This window comes from Salvelinus fontinalis, chromosome 25 (assembly GCF_029448725.1).
Source record: "Salvelinus fontinalis isolate EN_2023a chromosome 25, ASM2944872v1, whole genome shotgun sequence".
NCBI classification, from domain to species: Eukaryota; Metazoa; Chordata; class Actinopteri; order Salmoniformes; family Salmonidae; genus Salvelinus; species Salvelinus fontinalis.
In genome coordinates, this window is record NC_074689.1 from 94,699 (window position 1) to 117,109 (window position 22,411).

Consider the following 22,411-nt stretch of genomic DNA (forward strand, 5'->3'; position numbering starts at 1 on the left):
GAACAAGGGAAGGATACAGGAAGAGGAAAGCGGCGGGAAGAGGGGGAGAGAAAGGGTGGAAGAGGAAATGAAACTGGATAACAGGTAGAGGATAATGAAATTATATATATATTTTTTATTTTTATTTATTAGAATGGTTAATATATTGTCATTAAATGCAAATGGTTTGAGGACAATGGAAAAATTTAATAGAATAGTAAAAATGAAGAATTCCGATATTTTATGTATTCAAGAGACACACTGGGATAATGTATGTGTTTTAGAAGTAAAAAAAATATGGAGGGATTTTATTTATGTAAACAATGGCAGAGGGAATTCAAGTGGGGTTGCTATTTTATTGAGGAAGGATGTGGTGGATAATTTGAAACAGATATATAATGATAATAATGGGAGGATTTTAATTGTAGATTTTGAATATATGAGTATGGTTTTTAGAATTATAAATATTTATGCGCCTAATACTGAAATAGAGCGCAAAAATGTATTTTTAGAAATAGGGAAATGGTGTGAGGGGAACTGTATTGTAGTTGGAGATTTTAATGTTAAAATGGATAGACTGGATATGACAAGAGGAGCTATTTTTAGAAATGATGTATCTAGGGGGGTTTTAAAGAAGATGATGTTAGAAAAAGGAATAATTGATATATGGAGAGAGGAAAATCCAGAAAAAAGAGAATTTTCTAGAAGGCAGGTGGTTTTAGGGGATTTAAAACAAACGAGGATAGATCTGGTTTTAGTAAAAGAAGGTTTAAGGAATTTTATGAAAGATATTAAGTATGTTTTTACAACTTTTAGTGATCATGCAGGTTTAACATTTTCAGTGGGATTAGATAAGGAAAGAACAGGGGGTGGAATATGGTGTATGAATGCAGGGGATTTGGGAGATGAGGAATATGGGAAACAACTTAAATCTTTGATAGCATGTGAAATGGAGGATAAGCAGAAAGAGAATGATAAGTGTTCATGGTGGGATAAGGTTAAGGAAAAAATAAAAGTTTTTAGTATAGGATATGCAAGGAAAAAGAGAGGTAGGATGAAAAGAGAAGAAAATGAGTTGAGAGCTAAATTGGATAAAGAAATGAGGAAGTGTGACAGTGAACCTAATTATAATATAGGAACGTTTTTGGAATTAAAAGCACAATTGACTAAATATGAAATAGATAAGTGTAAGGGTGCAATTATAAGAAGTAAGGCAAAGTATGTTTTGGAGGGGGAGAAATGTACTTCATTTTTTCTTGGTTTAGAGAAGAATAAACAGAGGAGAACATATATTAGAGAGATCGAAAATATAAAGGGTGAAGTTGTCAATGATTATGTAGAGGTTTTAGAAACAGTGCAGAATTTTTATAAGGATTTATTTAAGAAAGGGGAGGTGGATGAGGGGTGTGTAAAGGAGATATTGGATAGTGTGGATGTGCAAATAAATGTAGAGGATAAACAAATGTGTGATGGGAAGACAACATTGAATGAAGTTAAAGATGCGATTAAGGGTTTACAAGTAAATAAGAGTCCTGGAGTAGATGGAATAATTGCAGAGTTTTATAAAATATATGCCAGTTTTTTAGCACCTATTTTATTGGAAGTTTATCAATATATGGAGGATAATGATAGTATTTCTGAATCTATGGTGACAGGGCTGATAACGATTTTATATAAAAATAAGGGGAGTAAATTAAAACTGGAGAATTATAGGCCAATTAGTTTATTAAATTCGGATTATAAGATTTTAGCTAAGGTACTGGCAAATAGAATGAAGCAAGTTTTAAATGATATTATAGCACCTACACAGAATTATAGTGTGCCTGGTAGAGATATTGCGGATACAATTAATACAATTAGAGATGTGATAAATAAAATGAATCATGATAAGATGGGGGGAATTGTTTTAAGCATAGATTTAAATAAAGCTTTTGATAGGGTGGAACATGATTTTATGTTTAGGGTAATGGATAAATATGGTTTTGGTAATAGAATAATAGGATGGATAAAATTATTATATAAGAAGGCAAAAAGTAGGGTGAAATGTAATGGGGTTTTAACCGATTCTTTTATACTTGAGAGATCTGTGAGACAGGGCTGTCCTTTATCAGCTTTATTATTCGTTTTATCGGTAGAACCTTTAGCAGCATTTCTTAAAAGAGATAATCTTATAAATTGTGTAGAGACTCCGCAAGGAGGTTTTAGTTTGATACATCAATACGCAGATGATACCACTATAACAGTTAGAGATGAGGGTAGTGTAAAAAGGGTGATGGAGTGTTTTAAAGTATATGGACAAGCATCGGGTGCAAAGGTTAACATGGAGAAGTCAGTAGTAATGTATATTGGGAAGATTAATGAGGGGAATTTTCCTTTTAAAGTGGTTAAAGATTATTTTAAGGTATTAGGAGTGTTTTTAGGGGTGAAAGAAATGGAAGCTAGGGATTTGACATGGAGTGGTGTAATAAATAAAGTTAGAAAGGTGGTAAATATGTGGAGGGGGAGGTCTTTGAAATTAAAAGGGAAAGTCATTGTCATAAATTCATTGTTGATGTCAATATTTATTTATGTAATGAATGTTTTGGATATGCCAGAATGGGTTTTATCTGAAATGAATAAAATTGTAGTTGATTTTTTATGGGAAGGGAAGGGGGTGAGAATAGCTTTTAAAACTTTGATTGCAGGTTATGAGGAGGGGGGTTTGAAGTTGGTAGATTTAAGTGTAAGGAAAACAGCAATTAGAGTAAAAATGGTACGGAAATATTTATTTGGTGAATTGGATTATGGGTGGAAAAGGTTTTTTAAAGAGTATTTGCAGGAGGTTGGGAGGATGGGGGACAATGGTTTATTGATGAGTATGAAGAAGGAAATGTTAGGTAATATACCTTTGTTTTACAGAGAAGTGTTTGAGGCTTGGGGGCGGTTTTTACCAAATATTTATTATGAATGTACCAGTTTAGAAAATATTTTAAATCAGCCGATATTTTTAAATTCAAAGATAAAGTGCAATAATATGATGTTGTTTTGTAAATATTTTATGAGGGCTGGGATGAGGCAGATAGGTGACATAGCATATGAGGTAATTCCTGGGTTTCTTCCATTTCAGGCTATATATGACAATGTGGTTGAAGTAGATGAAGAAATAAGTAAAACTACTGTGGAGAATATGTACAAGAAAATATTAGGATGTATTCCCGGGGAGTGGGTGATTTTAATAAACAAAGAGGTGGTTAAAAGATCTAGGGCTTTACCAGTTTTATATTATGAAAGTAATGGGGAGAAACATGATTTATCAGGTCTAAAAGTTAAAATGGTTTATAGAAAATGTATTTTAAAAGAGATAAAAAGTCCTGCTGCGGAGAAAGTGTGGTCTAGGGTGTTTCCAAACATGGATGTAAAATCAATATGGAAGAATGTAAATGTAAAATATAATTTTATAGAATGTGAAGACAATGATTTTAAATTGAAACATAATAGGATTTTTACAAATGTGGTTTTGCATCAAATAAATAGGGATATTAAAAGAGAATGTGATATTTGTGGTACGGGGGTGGAAAATTTGATGCACTTTTTTATTGAATGTAGTAGGTTGAAAGATTTTCATGAGTTTTTAAAAGGGCTTTTAGTAAAACATTGGGGAGAAGAGATTTTTACTGGGGTGGAGTGGAGGAGGTTGTTTCTTTTTGGTTTAAATGGGAAAAGTAAAGTTTTAAATATTAATTTGGTGAATTTTGTAATAAGTCATGCTAGATATGCGATAAGATTAAGAAGGAATTTAGGTCATTATGAAGGGAAAATTGTGAGTGTGGAAGGTTTTTTTAGGAGCATATTAGAGAGAGATATAGAGATAATATATAGATACGGTGGAGGAAGTTTTGAAAAATTGTTTGTGTGGGGGAGTACTTTTATTGAAATTCTGTCAAATGGGAAACTTGTATTTCATTATTAAGTTGATTTAGTGGATGATTGTGTTTTTAATAGGTTTTATTTTATTTATTTTAGATTTTTTGATTTTGTAAAAGGATGAATTGTACATCTATTTTTATTATTGATTGAATGTTGTAAATATTATGTGTTTTTTCATAATAAAAGATAAAAAAAAAAAATACGCCCGATCTCGTCTGATCTCGGAAGCTAAGCAGGGTCGGGCCTGATTAGTACTTGGATGGGAGACCGCCTGGGAATACCAGGTGCGGTAAGCATTTTGTCCACTAGGGTGTCCTCTTGCATTATTTCATCAGCATCGCTGCCTTGTAGTAAGCATTTGATGCCGAATTGACTAAATGCAGCTTCTATGGGCTAGTCCCCCATGCCCTTTTAATACAATCAAAGTTCCTTGTGCTGCCAGGGAGCATCTGCCTTTTATTTATAAGACAAATAAGAATATTGTTACTGAATGCAGCTTGTGTGTGCTTTGTGCTCCCTCACCCTGTTCAAATGATTAAAGGAAATACTGCTGGTGAGGAGTGGAACTGGACTGGTCCCTGATGGCCCTGTGTTTTCCATGATGGAATTACAACCCTTCTTTTAACGGTGTAAATCAAAAGTACAAGAGAATGTGAGATGTTATCGATAATAAATCAATTGGTTTCATGCATTTGTCTGTGTGTGTGTGTGTGTGTGTGTGTGTGTGTGTCTGAATGTGATTGTATTTCGTCATATCGCATACATTTGTGATATAAGACAGGTTAAGATATTCAAAAGCTATTGGTGAGTTTTTTACAGTGTTGCATGATGGGAATCTAGTGGTTCACTGATATAATCTAGGAAACAAAATAAACTACTTTTTCACCACTCTGTCTGCAAGTGCATTCCTAAACGGCATTTAACGCAGGTCGATGTGATGTGGTATGATCAGAACACAAAGTGGTTACCTTCAGCCGAAAATGTTGTCACTGGAGAGACTTGCCCTCCACCGATGTGTGTAACTCATACTTACCTGGCAAGGGAGATACCGTGATCAAGAAGGCGGTTCACCCAGGGCGAGGCTCAGCCATTGCACTCCGGCTGTGCTGACCCCTGCGAATTTCCCAAATGTGGAAATCTCGATTGCATAATTTAGGGTAGCGGGGGACTGCGTCCGCGCTCTCCCCTGATCGCGTGTTTAATGACAAACCGTTGCTTGGCGCCAGGCTTGAGGATGACTTGTGTCGATTGCCCGTGCTTATGGAGATCTTTCAAGTCTGTTGAGAAAGACACTTTGTGGACCAATTGAAAGGTAGAAACATTTGTTTGTAGCAAAACATTGTTGACATTTTGTGGAAACATCATGTTGCGAAATGCATGACTTTATGTGGTGTACCAAGAGTTGTTCCTTCGCTTACGGCCATACCAGCCTGAATGCGCATTTCCTGATTGGAGAAGTGACGACAGGTGCGAGTGTTTGAGCTGTGAGTAAGTGTTTGCTGGAGAGTGTTTGCTCGAGAGCTATTTTTGTTAATTAATTGGTTTTTGAAATATATTTTTTTTTGTTCTTGCATTTGAATACTTTTAAGTTTGGTTAATCTTCCCCCCTTGCAGTTTTGCTGCTTGGGGGAGAGTTTTTTTTTCGGATTATTTTTTTTTGAATTGCTATGACGGACAACATGGAAACGATAAACGGAATGGACAAGGACAACGAAAATGCGCAACGGAAGAAAAATGAAGATAAAGAAGGAATGAAATATGGAAAAGAATACACAGTGGCAATTGAGTTGGAAGGAGAAGACAAAGTGACGACAATGGAACTACTGCGAGCAATTAAGGAGGTGTGTGGAGAGGTGGTGGGATGCCGAATGAAAGGAGAAAAGAAGTATGAAGTTACGATGAGGAATGAAAAAGGAAAAGAACGGCTAATGGATGGAATACGGATAAAGGACACCAAGATACTGGCGAGAGATATTAATGTGAAGGAAGTGGTGGTGTCGTTCATGAATCTCCCAGTATATGTAGAAGATGGTGTGATACTGGGCAAGCTGAGTAGCTGGGGAGTGGAGGCTGTCTCGGCGATAAGGAGGAGAGTTTGGCCAGGAACGGAGGTGGTTGACGGGACACGTTTCTGCAAGGTCAAGTTCACAGGAAAAGTGACATCATTACCTTATTCTACAAGAATTGAGACGTTGGAGGGAGCAGAATATTTCAGAGTCATTCATGACAAACAGGTCAGAGTGTGTCGTATGTGTATTCAACCAGGGCACATAGTTAAAGACTGCCCGGAATTTAAGTGCTTTAAGTGTGGCAATCAAGGACACTATGCGAGAGAATGTGATGGAGAGAAGGAAAAGAATTTTTGTGGTGAATGCAGAAAGAGATTGACGGAGTGCAACTGTGGAGAGGTTAGGGCTGAAGAGGGGAGTCAAACATTATACGAGGAAGCAGGTGTTTTATCGCAAGAAGGAGAAGAAGATGGAGGAGAGGACGTGGTGGAAGGTGGAGAGACGGAGGAAGGAAGAAGGAAGAAGGAACAGAAGATAAATGAAATTGGGAGCAGTATGGACTCAGAAATAAGAAGAGGGAGTTTTCAGGAGGAGGGGGGGAGTGGACTGGGGGGAAGCACGGGGGACTCAAAGGGTTTGGGGGAAAGCACAGCACTAACAAGTAGCTCGGGGGGTGAAGAAATGGAGGGGGTTATGGAGTTGATGACAATACCAGAGACGGCGATGAGCACGGGGAGCACAACGACTATACAAGAAACGGAGATGAATACGGGGAGCACAACGGATGTGGATGTCAAGGGGGTGAGTTGGCTGGAAAACATGGACTTGGAGGATATATCGGATACGGATGATGGAGAAAAGATTGAAAGAACAAGGGAAGGATACAGGAAGAGGAAAGCGGCGGGAAGAGGGGGAGAGAAAGGGTGGAAGAGGAAATGAAACTGGATAACAGGTAGAGGATAATGAAATTATATATATATTTTTTATTTTTATTTATTAGAATGGTTAATATATTGTCATTAAATGCAAATGGTTTGAGGACAATGGAAAAATTTAATAGAATAGTAAAAATGAAGAATTCCGATATTTTATGTATTCAAGAGACACACTGGGATAATGTATGTGTTTTAGAAGTAAAAAAAATATGGAGGGATTTTATTTATGTAAACAATGGCAGAGGGAATTCAAGTGGGGTTGCTATTTTATTGAGGAAGGATGTGGTGGATAATGTGAAACAGATATATAATGATAATAATGGGAGGATTTTAATTGTAGATTTTGAATATATGAGTATGGTTTTTAGAATTATAAATATTTATGCGCCTAATACTGAAATAGAGCGCAAAAATGTATTTTTAGAAATAGGGAAATGGTGTGAGGGGAACTGTATTGTAGTTGGAGATTTTAATGTTAAAATGGATAGACTGGATATGACAAGAGGAGCTATTTTTAGAAATGATGTATCTAGGGGGGTTTTAAAGAAGATGATGTTAGAAAAAGGAATAATTGATATATGGAGAGAGGAAAATCCAGAAAAAAGAGAATTTTCTAGAAGGCAGGTGGTTTTAGGGGATTTAAAACAAACGAGGATAGATCTGGTTTTAGTAAAAGAAGGTTTAAGGAATTTTATGAAAGATATTAAGTATGTTTTTACAACTTTTAGTGATCATGCAGGTTTAACATTTTCAGTGGGATTAGATAAGGAAAGAACAGGGGGTGGAATATGGTGTATGAATGCAGGGGATTTGGGAGATGAGGAATATGGGAAACAACTTAAATCTTTGATAGCATGTGAAATGGAGGATAAGCAGAAAGAGAATGATAAGTGTTCATGGTGGGATAAGGTTAAGGAAAAAATAAAAGTTTTTAGTATAGGATATGCAAGGAAAAAGAGAGGTAGGATGAAAAGAGAAGAAAATGAGTTGAGAGCTAAATTGGATAAAGAAATGAGGAAGTGTGACAGTGAACCTAATTATAATATAGGAACGTTTTTGGAATTAAAAGCACAATTGACTAAATATGAAATAGATAAGTGTAAGGGTGCAATTATAAGAAGTAAGGCAAAGTATGTTTTGGAGGGGGAGAAATGTACTTCATTTTTTCTTGGTTTAGAGAAGAATAAACAGAGGAGAACATATATTAGAGAGATCGAAAATATAAAGGGTGAAGTTGTCAATGATTATGTAGAGGTTTTAGAAACAGTGCAGAATTTTTATAAGGATTTATTTAAGAAAGGGGAGGTGGATGAGGGGTGTGTAAAGGAGATATTGGATAGTGTGGATGTGCAAATAAATGTAGAGGATAAACAAATGTGTGATGGGAAGATAACATTGAATGAAGTTAAAGATGCGATTAAGGGTTTACAAGTAAATAAGAGTCCTGGAGTAGATGGAATAATTGCAGAGTTTTCTAAAATATATGCCAGTTTTTTAGCACCTATTTTATTGGAAGTTTATCAATATATGGAGGATAATGATAGTATTTCTGAATCTATGGTGACAGGGCTGATAACGATTTTATATAAAAATAAGGGGAGTAAATTAAAACTGGAGAATTATAGGCCAATTAGTTTATTAAATTCGGATTATAAGATTTTAGCTAAGGTACTGGCAAATAGAATGAAGCAAGTTTTAAATGATATTATAGCACCTACACAGAATTATAGTGTGCCTGGTAGAGATATTGCGGATACAATTAATACAATTAGAGATGTGATAAATAAAATGAATCATGATAAGATGGGGGGAATTGTTTTAAGCATAGATTTAAATAAAGCTTTTGATAGGGTGGAACATGATTTTATGTTTAGGGTAATGGATAAATATGGTTTTGGTAATAGAATAATAGGATGGATAAAATTATTATATAAGAAGGCAAAAAGTAGGGTGAAATGTAATGGGGTTTTAACCGATTCTTTTATACTTGAGAGATCTGTGAGACAGGGCTGTCCTTTATCAGCTTTATTATTCGTTTTATCGGTAGAACCTTTAGCAGCATTTCTTAAAAGAGATAATCTTATAAATTGTGTAGAGACTCCGCAAGGAGGTTTTAGTTTGATACATCAATACGCAGATGATACCACTATAACAGTTAGAGATGAGGGTAGTGTAAAAAGGGTGATGGAGTGTTTTAAAGTATATGGACAAGCATCGGGTGCAAAGGTTAACATGGAGAAGTCAGTAGTAATGTATATTGGGAAGATTAATGAGGGGAATTTTCCTTTTAAAGTGGTTAAAGATTATTTTAAGGTATTAGGAGTGTTTTTAGGGGTGAAAGAAATGGAAGCTAGGGATTTGACATGGAGTGGTGTAATAAATAAAGTTAGAAAGGTGGTAAATATGTGGAGGGGGAGGTCTTTGAAATTAAAAGGGAAAGTCATTGTCATAAATTCATTGTTGATGTCAATATTTATTTATGTAATGAATGTTTTGGATATGCCAGAATGGGTTTTATCTGAAATGAATAAAATTGTAGTTGATTTTTTATGGGAAGGGAAGGGGGTGAGAATAGCTTTTAAAACTTTGATTGCAGGTTATGAGGAGGGGGGTTTGAAGTTGGTAGATTTAAGTGTAAGGAAAACAGCAATTAGAGTAAAAATGGTACGGAAATATTTATTTGGTGAATTGGATTATGGGTGGAAAAGGTTTTTTAAAGAGTATTTGCAGGAGGTTGGGAGGATGGGGGACAATGGTTTATTGATGAGTATGAAGAAGGAAATGTTAGGTAATATACCTTTGTTTTACAGAGAAGTGTTTGAGGCTTGGGGGCGGTTTTTACCAAATATTTATTATGAATGTACCAGTTTAGAAAATATTTTAAATCAGCCGATATTTTTAAATTCAAAGATAAAGTGCAATAATATGATGTTGTTTTGTAAATATTTTATGAGGGCTGGGATGAGGCAGATAGGTGACATAGCATATGAGGTAATTCCTGGGTTTCTTCCATTTCAGGCTATATATGACAATGTGGTTGAAGTAGATGAAGAAATAAGTAAAACTACTGTGGAGAATATGTACAAGAAAATATTAGGATGTATTCCCGGGGAGTGGGTGATTTTAATAAACAAAGAGGTGGTTAAAAGATCTAGGGCTTTACCAGTTTTATATTATGAAAGTAATGGGGAGAAACATGATTTATCAGGTCTAAAAGTTAAAATGGTTTATAGAAAATGTATTTTAAAAGAGATAAAAAGTCCTGCTGCGGAGAAAGTGTGGTCTAGGGTGTTTCCAAACATGGATGTAAAATCAATATGGAAGAATGTAAATGTAAAATATAATTTTATAGAATGTGAAGACAATGATTTTAAATTGAAACATAATAGGATTTTTACAAATGTGGTTTTGCATCAAATAAATAGGGATATTAAAAGAGAATGTGATATTTGTGGTACGGGGGTGGAAAATTTGATGCACTTTTTTATTGAATGTAGTAGGTTGAAAGATTTTCATGAGTTTTTAAAAGGGCTTTTAGTAAAACATTGGGGAGAAGAGATTTTTACTGGGGTGGAGTGGAGGAGGTTGTTTCTTTTTGGTTTAAATGGGAAAAGTAAAGTTTTAAATATTAATTTGGTGAATTTTGTAATAAGTCATGCTAGATATGCGATAAGATTAAGAAGGAATTTAGGTCATTATGAAGGGAAAATTGTGAGTGTGGAAGGTTTTTTTAGGAGCATATTAGAGAGAGATATAGAGATAATATATAGATACGGTGGAGGAAGTTTTGAAAAATTGTTTGTGTGGGGGAGTACTTTTATTGAAATTCTGTCAAATGGGAAACTTGTATTTCATTATTAAGTTGATTTAGTGGATGATTGTGTTTTTAATAGGTTTTATTTTATTTATTTTAGATTTTTTGATTTTGTAAAAGGATGAATTGTACATCCATTTTTATTATTGATTGAATGTTGTAAATATTATGTGTTTTTTCATAATAAAAGATTAAAAAAAATAAAAAATACGCCCGATCTCGTCTGATCTCGGAAGCTAAGCAGGGTCGGGCCTGATTAGTACTTGGATGGGAGACCGCCTGGGAATACCAGGTGCGGTAAGCATTTTGTCCACTAGGGTGTCCTCTTGCATTATTTCATCAGCATCGCTGCCTTGTAGTAAGCATTTGATGCCGAATTGACTAAATGCAGCTTCTATGGGCTAGTCTCCCATGCCCTTTTAATACAATCAAAGTTTCTTGTGCTGCCAGGGAGCATCTGCCTTTTATTTATAAGACAAATAAGAATATTGTTACTGAATGCAGCTTGTGTGTGCTTTGTGCTCCCTCACCCTGTTCAAATGATTAAAGGAAATACTGCTGGTGAGGAGTGGAACTGGACTGGTGTCTGATGGCCCTGTGTTTTCCATGATGGAATTACAACCCTTCTTTTAACGGTGTAAATCAAAAGTACAAGAGAATGTGAGATGTTATCGATAATAAATCAATTGGTTTCATGCATTTGTCTGTGTGTGTGTGTGTGTGTGTCTGAATGTGATTGTATTTCGTCATATCGCATACATTTGTGATATAAGACAGGTTAAGATATTCAAAAGCTATTGGTGATTTTTGTACAGTGTTGCATGATGGGAATCTAGTGGTTCACTGATGTAATTTAGGAAACAAAATAAACTACTTTTTCACCACTCTGTCTGCAAGTGCATTCCTAAACGGCATTTAACGCAGGTCGATGTGATGTGGTATGATCAGAACACAAAGTGGTTACCTTCAGCCGAAAATGTTGTCACTGGAGAGACTTGCCCTCCACCGATGCGTGTAACTCATACTTACCTGGCAAGGGAGATACCGTGATCAAGAAGGCGGTTCACCCAGGGCGAGGCTCAGCCATTGCACTCCGGCTGTGCTGACCCCTGCGAATTTCCCAAATGTGGAAATCTCGATTGCATAATTTAGGGTAGTGGGGGACTGCGTCCGCGCTCTCCCCTGATCGCTTGTTTAATGACAAACCGTTGCTTGGCGCCAGGCTTGAGGATGACTTGAGTCGATTGCCCGTGCTTATGGAGATCTTTCAAGTCAGTTGAGAAAGACACTTTGTGGACCAATTGAAAGGTAGAAACATTTGTTTGTAGCAAAACATTGTTGACATTTTGTGGAAACATCATGTTGCGAAATGCATGACTTTATGTGGTGTACCAAGAGTTGTTCCTTCGCTTACGGCCATACCAGCCTGAATACGCCCATCCTGATTGGAGAAGTGACGACAGGTGTGAGTGTTTGAGCTGTGAGTAAGTGTTTGCTGGAGAGTGTTTGCTCGAGAGCTATTTTTGTTAATTATTTGGATTTCGAAAAATAATATTTTTGTTCTTGCATTTGAATACTTTTAAGTTTGGTTAGTCTTCCCCCCCTTGCAGTTTTGCTGCTTGGGGGAGAGTTTTTTTCGGATTCATTTTTTGAATTGCTATGACGGACAACATGGAAACGACAAACGGAATGGACAAGGACAACGAAAATGCGCAACGGAAGAAAAATGAAGATAAAGAAGGAATGAAATATGGCAAAGAATACACGGTGGCAATTGAGTTGGAAGGAGAAGACAAGGTGACGACAATGGAACTACTACGAGCAATTAAGGAGGTGTGTGGAGAGGTGGTGGGATGCCGAATGAAAGGTGAGAAGAAGTATGAAATTACGATGAGAAACGAAAGAGGAAAAGAACGTCTAATGGATGGACTACGGATAAGGGACACCAGGATTCTGGCGAGAGATGTGAATGTGAAAGAATTGGTGGTGTCTTTCATGAATCTCCCAGTATACGTAGAAGATGTTGTGACAATGGGCAAGCTGAGTAGCTGGGGCGTAACGGCCGTCTCGGAGATAAGGAGGAGAGTTTGGCCAGGAACGGAGGTGGTTGACGGGACACGATTTTGCAAGGTCAAGTTCACAGAAAAAGTAACATCATTGCCATATTCCACAAGAATTGAGATGCTGGAGGGAGCAGAATACTTCAGGGTAATTCATGACAAACAGGTCAGAGTGTGTCGTTTGTGTATTCAACCCGGGCACATACTTAAATTCAGGGCAATCTTTAACTGTTTCAAGTGTGGCAATCAAGGCCACTATGCGAGAGAATGTGTCGGAGAGAAGGAAAGGAATTTCTGTGGTGGATGCAGAAAGAGATTGGCGGAGTGCAACTGTGGAGAGGTTATGGCTGAAGAGGGGAGTCAAGCACTGTTCGAGGAAGCAGTTGTATTGTCGCAATAAGGAGAAGAAGATGGAGGAGAGGATGTGGTGGAGAGTGGAGAGACGGAGGAAAGAAGAAGGGAGAAGAAGGACCAGAAGATGAATGAAATTGGGAGCAGTATGGATTCGGAAATAAGAAGAGGGAGTTTTCAGGAGGAGGGGGGGAGTGGATTGGGGGAAAGCACAGCACTAACAAGTCCCTCGGGGGGTGAAGAAATAGAGAGGGGTTCGAGTTTGATGACAATAACAGAAACGACAACGACGGCTATACATGAGACGGAGATGAACACGGGGAGCACAACGATGACAATACCAGAGACGGAGATGAACACGGGGAGCACAACGGATGTGGGTGTCAAGAAGTTGAGTTGGCTGGATAACATGGTCTTGGAGGAGATATCGGACACGGATGATGGGGAAAAGATTGAAAGAACGAGGGAAGGATACAGAAAGAGGAAAGCGGGGGGAAGAGGGGGAGAGAAAGGGTGGAAGAGGAAGGAAACTGGATAACAGGTAGAGGATAATGAAATTATATTTTATTATTTTATTATTTATTAGAATGGTAAATATAATGTCAATGAATGCAAATGGTTTGAGAACAATGGAAAATTTAATAGAATAGTACAAATGAAGAATTCAGATATTTTATGTATTCAAGAGACGCACTGGGATAATGTATGTGTTTCAGAAGTAAAAAAAATATGGAGGGATTTTATTTATGTAAACAATGGCAGGGGAAATTCAAGTGGGGTTGCAATTTTATTAAGGAAGGATGTAGTAGAAAATGTGAAGAAGATATATAATGATAATAATGGGAGGATTTTAATTTTGGATTTTGAATATATGAATAGGGTTTTTAGGATTATAAATATTTATGCGCCGAATAATGAGATAGAGCGAAATAATTTATTTTTAGGATTAGGGAAATGGTGCAAGGGTAACTGTATTTTAGTAGGGGATTTTAATGTTAAAATGAATAGACTAGATATGAAAAGAGGAGCTATTTTTAGAAATGACGTTTCTAGGGGGGTCTTAAGGAAGATTATGTTTGATAACAGTTTGATTGATATATGGAGGGATGAGAATCCGAACAAGAGAGGTATTTCTAGAAGGCAGGTGGTTTTAGGGGAATTGAAACAGACGCGAATAGATTTGGTTTTAGTAAATGAAGGGTTAAGGGATTTTATAAAAGATATTAAGTATGTTTTTACAACTTTTAGTGATCATGCTGTGTTGGTATTTTCTTGCGGAGTAAGGACACCTACTAAATCTGGTGGGCTGTGGTGTTTAAATAATAGCTTGCTAGAGGAGGAAAATTATATTGAGATGATATCAGAATGTATTGGGAAAGCCAAAAGACAGCAGTTAATGGAGGAGAATATGGGGTTGTGGTGGGAGGAGCTGAAAATCAAATGTAAGGAATTGACTATAAAATATGCAGTTAAGAGGAATTCTTTTTTGAAAAAGAAGGAGAGGGAACTACGTAAGAAGGTTCAACATGAACTTGAGTGTATAGAAAAGGATGAAGATCATGGGGTGGAGGATTATTTACTGGCTAAGGATGCACTTGATGAATATGAGAAGAAGAAATGTTATGCGGCGATTGTAAGGAGTAGAGTGCAATATGCGATAGAGGGGGAAAGGTGTACTTCATTTTTCTTGAATTTAGAAAAAAGAAGGCAAGAGAAGATTTATATTACGGAGTTAATTAATGATAAAGGGGAAAAGGTTAATGATTTGGTGGGGATTCTGGATACGGTCGAGAGATATTATGAATGTTTATTTAAAAAAGAAGAGGTTAATGATTCATGTATGGATAAGGTGCTTGATCATGTGGATACTAAGTTAACAGAAGGGGAAAAAAACATGTGTGATGAAGATATGAGTCTAACTGATATTAAGGAGGCCATATTAGCTGCGAATAGCAATAGGAGTCCGGGGTCTGATGGCCTAACTGCGGAATTTTATAAAGCTTTTGCAGATTTGTTGGCTCCACTTTTAAGAAAACTGTATGAATATATTGAAAAGACTCAAGTGGTGCCAGATTCGCTGGCCACAGGAGTTTTAACCATACTGTATAAAAATAAAGGGAGTCGTGTAAATTTGGATAATTATCGACCGTTGACACTTTTAAATTGTGATTATAAGATCTTAGCCAAGGTCTTAGCTAATAGAGTTAAGAAAGTTATGGGAGGAGTAATAGTAGAGACACAAGGATATAGTGTACCAGGGAGGGATATTTCTGACACAGTGGGAACAATAAGGGATGTGATAAAGCATATGGGGGAGGAAGGGGGGTTTGTGATGAGTTTGGATCTAAATAAGGCTTTTGATAGAGTTGATCATTCCTTTTTATTGCGTACACTTGGGAAATTTGGTTTTGGTGAAAGAATGATAGGTTGGATTAGATTACTGAATGGATCTGCAAGGAGCAGAGTAAAATGTAATGGGATTTTAACAGATTCTTTTCCTCTGGAGAGATCTGTTAGGCAGGGATGTCCATTATCGGCTGCTCTTTATAGTTTATCGGTGGAGCCGTTTGCAGCAATGATTAAAGCAAACAAATTAATTTGAGGTATACGGATACCGGATGGGGGGGAGGAGTGTTATACAGCAATATGCGGATGATACTACATGTACTGTGATAGATGTTGAAAGTGTGAAGAATGTAATGGAGTGTTTTGAGGTATATGGCAAGGCATCAGGGGCAAAACTTAATGTTGAAAAATCTGAAATAATGTATGTGGGGATAGATGAAAAAGTGGACTGTGGATTCCCATTCAAAAAGGCTGAAGGTTATATAAAGAATTTAGGGGTGGTTTTGGGGGTGGATAAAGAAGGGACGAGAGATGAGACATGGACTGGGGTTTTGAATAAAATAAAACATACTCTATCCTATTGGAAGGCAAGAAAACTGTTTTTGAGGGGGAAAGTGGTGGTGATTAATTCATTGGTGGCATCCAAATGTATCTATGTTTTAGGTTCGTTGGATATGCCACAATGGGTGTTAAAAGAATTCAATGGTTTGGTTACAGAATTCCTATGGGAGGGAAAGGGGACTAGGATTGCAAGGGCAACTCTTATCTCGGATTTAAAGGATGGGGGGTTGAAATTGGTGGATTTGGATGTGAAGAGAAAAGCAATGAGAATAAAAACTGTGCAAAAATACTTATATGGGGAGGTAGATTATGGATGGAAAAGGTTCTTTAAATATTTTTTGTACAGAAGTGGGGGTTGTGAAGAAAGTGGATTATTGATGTCATGGAAGAAGGATATGTTGGAGGGTTTGCCTGAGTTCTATAAGGAGGTGTTCTTGGCATGGGGGGAATTTCTTCCTCAGGTTGAGTACACATGTACAAATAAGGACAACATATTTAATCAACCTGTGTTTTTGAATCCAAAAATAGAGAGTGGTGGGAAGGTGTTGTACAACAAATTGTTTATGAAGGCGGGGTTAATATTGGTAAAAGATTTTCTTGATGAGGTTATACCTGGTTTTTTAAGGGGGCAGGCAATTCTAGATACTGTGTGGGAGTTTGATGATACAGTGGAGAGAAATGTAATATTAAAGATATACGAAATAATTAAATTATGCATTCCGGGTGAGTGGATAAAAGTGATAAATGGGGAGGGGGAATATGAGGACTTGTATGTGATGCCAAGTCTCTATGTGGGTAAAGGATTGGGGAAACAATTATTATCAAAAGTAACACAGAAAAGAATGTACAAGTGTATGTTGAAGTCTGTGTGTGTGAGGCCTCCGGCTGAGAGGATGTGGAGAAAAATGTTTATTGATTTGGATGTTTCTTTGATGTGGGAGAATTTGGTTTTGTTTGGGAATAAACGAAATTGTGAGAACATGGATTTTATGTTACGGCATAATCGTATATACACAAATATTATTTTACATCAGATAAACCTCGATGTACGGGGGGAATGTGATGTGTGTATGATGAAGCCAGAGTCTTTGATGCATTTATTTGTTGAATGTCCATGTCTGACAGATTTTTTCAATAAAGTAAAACTTTTGTTGTGGAGGCACTGGAGAAAAGAGTTTATAGAAAGTTTTGAATGGGATAGATTAATATTATTTGGAGTAGTGGGGAAATGTTTGGGTGTGAATGTGTACCTGTTGAATCTTGTTTTGAGTTTTGTGAGGTATGCAATTTACTGTAGGAGGAATATGAAACATTTTGAAGGGAAAAAGGTGAATGTTTGGGTAATCTTTAAAGCAGGTTTAAGAAAGCAGGTGGAATTAATGTATAATGCAAAACTAGAGAAATTTGAAAGTATGTTTATAAAGGGGAGTACTTTGGTGTCCATGGAGGAGGGAGGAGGGGGATTTAGGGTTAACTTCTGAAATGGTGTATGTATAATGTTTATTAGATTATGTATTTTAAGTTGATTAGTGAATAAGGATGGTGTAATTATGTTTTATTTGTTGTTATGTTTTGTTGATTTTGTTTTTTTTTGTAATATGTGTTGTTGGTGTTTTGGAAAATTGGTTTTGTTTCTGATGTACAGGTAGTGAATTTGGTTGAAGGATTGTTGGTGGTTATGTGATTTGGTTGTAAATTACTTTGACATTTTTTATAATAAAAAAAATTAAAAATAAAAATACGCCCGATCTCGTCTGATCTCGGAAGCTAAGCAGGGTCGGGCCTGGTTAGTACTTGGATGGGAGACCGCCTGGGAATACCAGGTGCTGTAAGCATTTTGTCCACTAGGGTGTCCTCTTGCATTATTTCATCAGCATCGCTGCCTTGTAGTAAGCATTTGATGCCGAATTGACTAAATGCAGCTTCTATGGGCTAGTCTCCCATGCCCTTTTAATACAATCAAAGTTCCTTGTGCTGCCAGGGAGCATCTGCCTTTTATTTATAAGACAAATAAGAATATTGTTACTGAATGCAGCTTGTGTGTGCTTTGTGCTCCCTCACCCTGTTCAAATGATTAAAGGAAATACTGCTGGTGAGGAGTGGAACTGGACTGGTGTCTGATGGCCCTGTGTTTTCCATGGTGGAATTACAACCCTTCTTTTAACGGTGTAAATCAAAAGTACAAGAGAATGTGAGATGTTATCGATAATAAATCAATTGGTTTCATGCATTTGTCTGTGTGTGTGTGTGTGTGTCTGAATGTGATTGTATTTCGTCATATCGCATACATTTGTGATATAAGACAGGTTAAGATATTCAAAAGCTATTGGTGATTTTTTTACAGTGTTGCATGATGGGAATCTAGTGGTTCACTGATATCATCTAGGAAACAAAATAAACTACTTTTTCACCACTCTGTCTGCAAGTGCATTCCTAAACGGCATTTAACGCAGGTCGATGTGATGTGGTATGATCAGAACACAAAGTGGTTACCTTCAGCCGAAAATGTTGTCACTGGAGAGACATGCCCTCCACCGATGTGTGTAACTCATACTTACCTGGCAAGGGAGATACCGTGATCAAGAAGGCGGTTCACCCAGGGCGAGGCTCAGCCATTGCACTCCGGCTGTGCTGACCCCTGCGAATTTCCCAAATGTGGAAATCTCGATTGCATAATTTAGGGTAGTGGGGGACTGCGTCCGCGCTCTCCCCTGATCGCTTGTTTAATGACAAACCGTTGCTTGGCGCCAGGCTTGAGGATGACTTGAGTCGATTGCCCGTGCTTATGGAGATCTTTCAAGTCAGTTGAAAAAGACACTTTGTGGACCAATTGAAAGGTAGAAACATTTGTTTGTAGCAAAACATTGTTGACATTTTGTGGAAACATCATGTTGCGAAATGCATGACTTTATGTGGTGTACCAAGAGTTGTTCCTTCGCTTACGGCCATACCAGCCTGAATACGCCCCTTTTTGGAAGATTCAGGAAGTGAGTGAGCAGCAGGTGTTGGATTGTTTGTAGAGAGAAAATCGTTTTTGGTTTTGCTGGTTTATATACTTTAAGTTTGGAAGTTTGTGTGGGGAGTGTAGCTTATTTTCTTTGTAAATATTTGCGTTTTTATCCCCCAACGGCGTGAGCTGTTTGGGGGATTCTAAGTAAAATAATTGGACGGATACAATGGCTTCGACATCAAGAATAACAACAACAATGAGAATGGACAACGGAGAGAAAAGAACGTCGAATGAAGATTTAAGGAGAAGAAAATATGAGAAAGAATTGACGGTGAACGTGGAAGTTATTGGAGAAGAAAAAATAACAACGATGGAATTGCTGAGAGGAATAAAAGAAGTATGTGGAATGATATTGGGATGTAGAATGAAGGACAGAAATAAGTACGAAATAACCATGTCACACGCGAAAGGAAAAGAAAGACTACTAGGCGGGCTAAAAATAAAGAGCTGTCAAATAATGGCGAAAGAACTGGGAAATGATGACTTTGTGGTGTCCTTTTTGAACCTGCCGGCATATATTACGGATGAGGAAATACATGACAAATTACAAGGATGGAATGTGAACGCAACAACACCAATCAAGAGGAGGATGTGGCCAGGAACGGACATTGTGGACGGGACGAGATTTTGTAAGGTGAAGTTTACGGACAGTGTGCAATCATTACCTTACTCAACCAAATTCAATACTGTAGAAGGATTTGAATATTTCCGAGTGATCCACGATAACCAAGTTAAGGTATGTAGACTATGTATTCAACCGGGACACATACTCAAAGAATGTCCAGAATTTGTATGTCATAAATGTGGTGAACAAGGACATTATGCCAGAGAATGTTCGAACATCGGTGATATGTGTAGAAGGTGTGACAGACCTAAGGACAGATGTAAATGTAAGAAGGAAAATTATGTCTTATTTCTGCAAACACTGGACCTCATTACTGAAGAAGAGGTTGAGAGGAGTGAGACTATGGAGGGGGAGGAAGAGAGTGATATGGAAAGTGTGTCGCAGGTGATTCCAGAGACAGCTATAGATATGCTTGGAGAGTATGTAATGCCTTCTGGCAGTACTCGAGACGCAGTCTTGGTCTCTGCTGCTGACAAGGTGGAGCAGCAGCAAATGATTGGTGAATTGGATACACAGGTAGAGATGGTGCAAGGTGCTTCTCAGGTGCCTGAACCAGCTTTAAACCTGTGTGAAAATGAAACCAAGGAGAGGACTGGGTCCACTGGAGTTGATGGCACTGTTAAAGAATGTTTTACAAAGGGCTTGGATGTTGCTCCCCTTACAAGTACAAGTCAGGAGTCAGACGAAGAAATAGATATTGAGGATTTTCAGAGGTTTGCTAGAAATAAGAGAGCATTAGTGAAAGCTAAGGAGGTGACGGGATCTGGAAAAAAGAAAAAGTCTATTTTGAAATGACATGTTTGTTTTTGGCTATATTTCTGCATATATTAACAATGATTAGAGTTGCATCACTAAATGGCAACAGTTTAAGAAATATGAACAAATTGGAGCAGGTTTTGGTGTCTGTTGAAACGGACATGTGGTGTTTTCAAGAGACTAATTGGACGGACGCCAAAATGCTGGAAATTAAGAGCAAATGGTCTGAGCTCATTTTTTGTAGTCACGGAAGTGATAAAACATGTGGAGTGGCTATTTTGGTAAAAAATGATGTGGTTAAAAATGTCAAGCAGGTATATGCAGATAATCAGGGAAGAATTATTGTTATTGAGTTTGAAGTGCAAAATGTCATTTTTCGTCTAATTAATGTTTATGCTTCGAATATTGAAGCGGAAAGGAGAGATATGTTTAATAACCTAAGAACACTGTGTTCAGAGAACTGTATACTAGTAGGAGATTTTAACGTGAAGTGTACTAGAATGGATGTCTCGAGATGTGATAGTTTCAGACATGATTCGTCTAGAAATGCTTTACGGGAATTAATGAATAAGGAAAATCTTGTAGATATATGGAGGGCTGAAAATGTAAATAGAAGAGAGTTTTCGAGAAGGCAGGTGGTGTTAAATGAACTAAAACAAAGTAGAATTGATTTATGTTTAGCAAAGGTAGATGTGGTACAGCAGGTTCAGAAGATGACATATAATTTTACAGCATACAGTGATCATGCAGTAATGTCATTTCAGATAGGTTTTGCTGTGGAGATGAGGGGGGGAGGTGTCTGGTGTTTAAATGCCAGTCTGTTAAAGGAAGAAAGTTATATAAAGGAAATTGTTGAATGTATCGAGGATGAAATGTCTAATGTACTGTTAAAAGAGAATGTGTGTTTATGGTGGGAGGAAGTGAAAGTTAAAGTAAAAAACAGGAGTATTAGGTACTCTAAAAATCGTAACCGTTTAGATAAGCAGAAAGAAAAAATGCTTAGAAATAGGATGTTACATGAACTTGAAAAGGCTGATGCTGATCCAGACTATGATGTTGTGAACTATTTGAAAATCCATGCAGAGCTAGGGTTTTATGAAAAAAAGAATGTTTAGGGGCTATTGTTAGGAGTAAGGCACAGTACGCCTTGGAGGGAGAGAAATGTACTTCCTTTTTTCTGGGGCTTGAAAAACGAAAGAAATTTAAGAGTTATATTGTAGAATTAGAAAATGAAAAAGGTGTAAAGGTAAATGATTTTGTTGACATCTTAGATTCAGTTGAATCCTTTTACAGAAATCTTTATAAAAAGAATGATGTGGACAAAGTGTGTGTTGCAAAAGTGTTGGAGAAAATCAGTGCCAAAGTATCTCAGGCAGATAGAATGATGTGTGATGAAGATATTTCAATTGTGGAAATCAAGAAAGCAATTGAGAACACTCAAGGAAATAAAAGTCCAGGTTTGGATGGTTTAACAAATTAATTCTATAAAGCTTTTGTGGATATTTTGGCACCCATTTTATTGAAGGTTTTTCAGTATATGGAAGAGAATAAGGAAATCCCTGAGTCTATGTCAATTGGTATGTTAACCATCTTGTTTAAAAATAGAGGCAGTAGGTTAAAGTTAGAAAATTATAGGCCTATTAGTCTTCTGAATTCAGATTATAAAATACTGACTAAAGTTTTGGCTAATAGGATGAAAATGGTGATTGGAAGTATTATTACATCAACACAAGCCTACGGAATACCCGGAAGAGATGTTGCCGATGTAATTTGTACAATTAGAGATGTTGTTAATCAAATGAAAAATGAAGGTGGAATAGTTTTAAGTTTAGATTTTAAGAAAGCTTTTGATAAAGTGGAACATAGTTTTCTACTACAGACTTTGGAGTGGTTTGGTTTTGGGCCAAAATTTGTATCTTGGATTAACTTGTTGTATAGTGGAGCAAAAAGTTGTGTTAAATGTAACGGAGTGTTAACAGATACTTTCCCTATAGAGAGGTCAGTAAGGCAGGGTTGTCCTTTGTCAGCTCTGTTGTACAGTGTTTCTACAGAACCTTTA

General features: G+C 37.0%; 3 non-coding genes across 3 annotated transcripts; all 3 read left to right on the forward strand.

Annotated features, from left to right (window-relative positions):
• The first annotated feature begins 4,910 nt into the window (after nucleotides 1-4,910).
• On the forward strand, nucleotides 4,911-5,074 carry LOC129823391 (U1 spliceosomal RNA). Its single transcript, XR_008754633.1, has one exon. It is a non-coding gene; the product is annotated as a U1 spliceosomal RNA (small nuclear RNA).
• A 6,590-nt stretch (nucleotides 5,075-11,664) lies between these two features.
• On the forward strand, nucleotides 11,665-11,828 carry LOC129823388 (U1 spliceosomal RNA). Its single transcript, XR_008754630.1, has one exon. It is a non-coding gene; the product is annotated as a U1 spliceosomal RNA (small nuclear RNA).
• Nucleotides 11,829-18,511: 6,683 nt separating this feature from the next.
• LOC129823389 (U1 spliceosomal RNA) lies at nucleotides 18,512-18,675 on the forward strand. Its single transcript, XR_008754631.1, has one exon. It is a non-coding gene; the product is annotated as a U1 spliceosomal RNA (small nuclear RNA).
• Nucleotides 18,676-22,411: the final 3,736 nt, after the last annotated feature.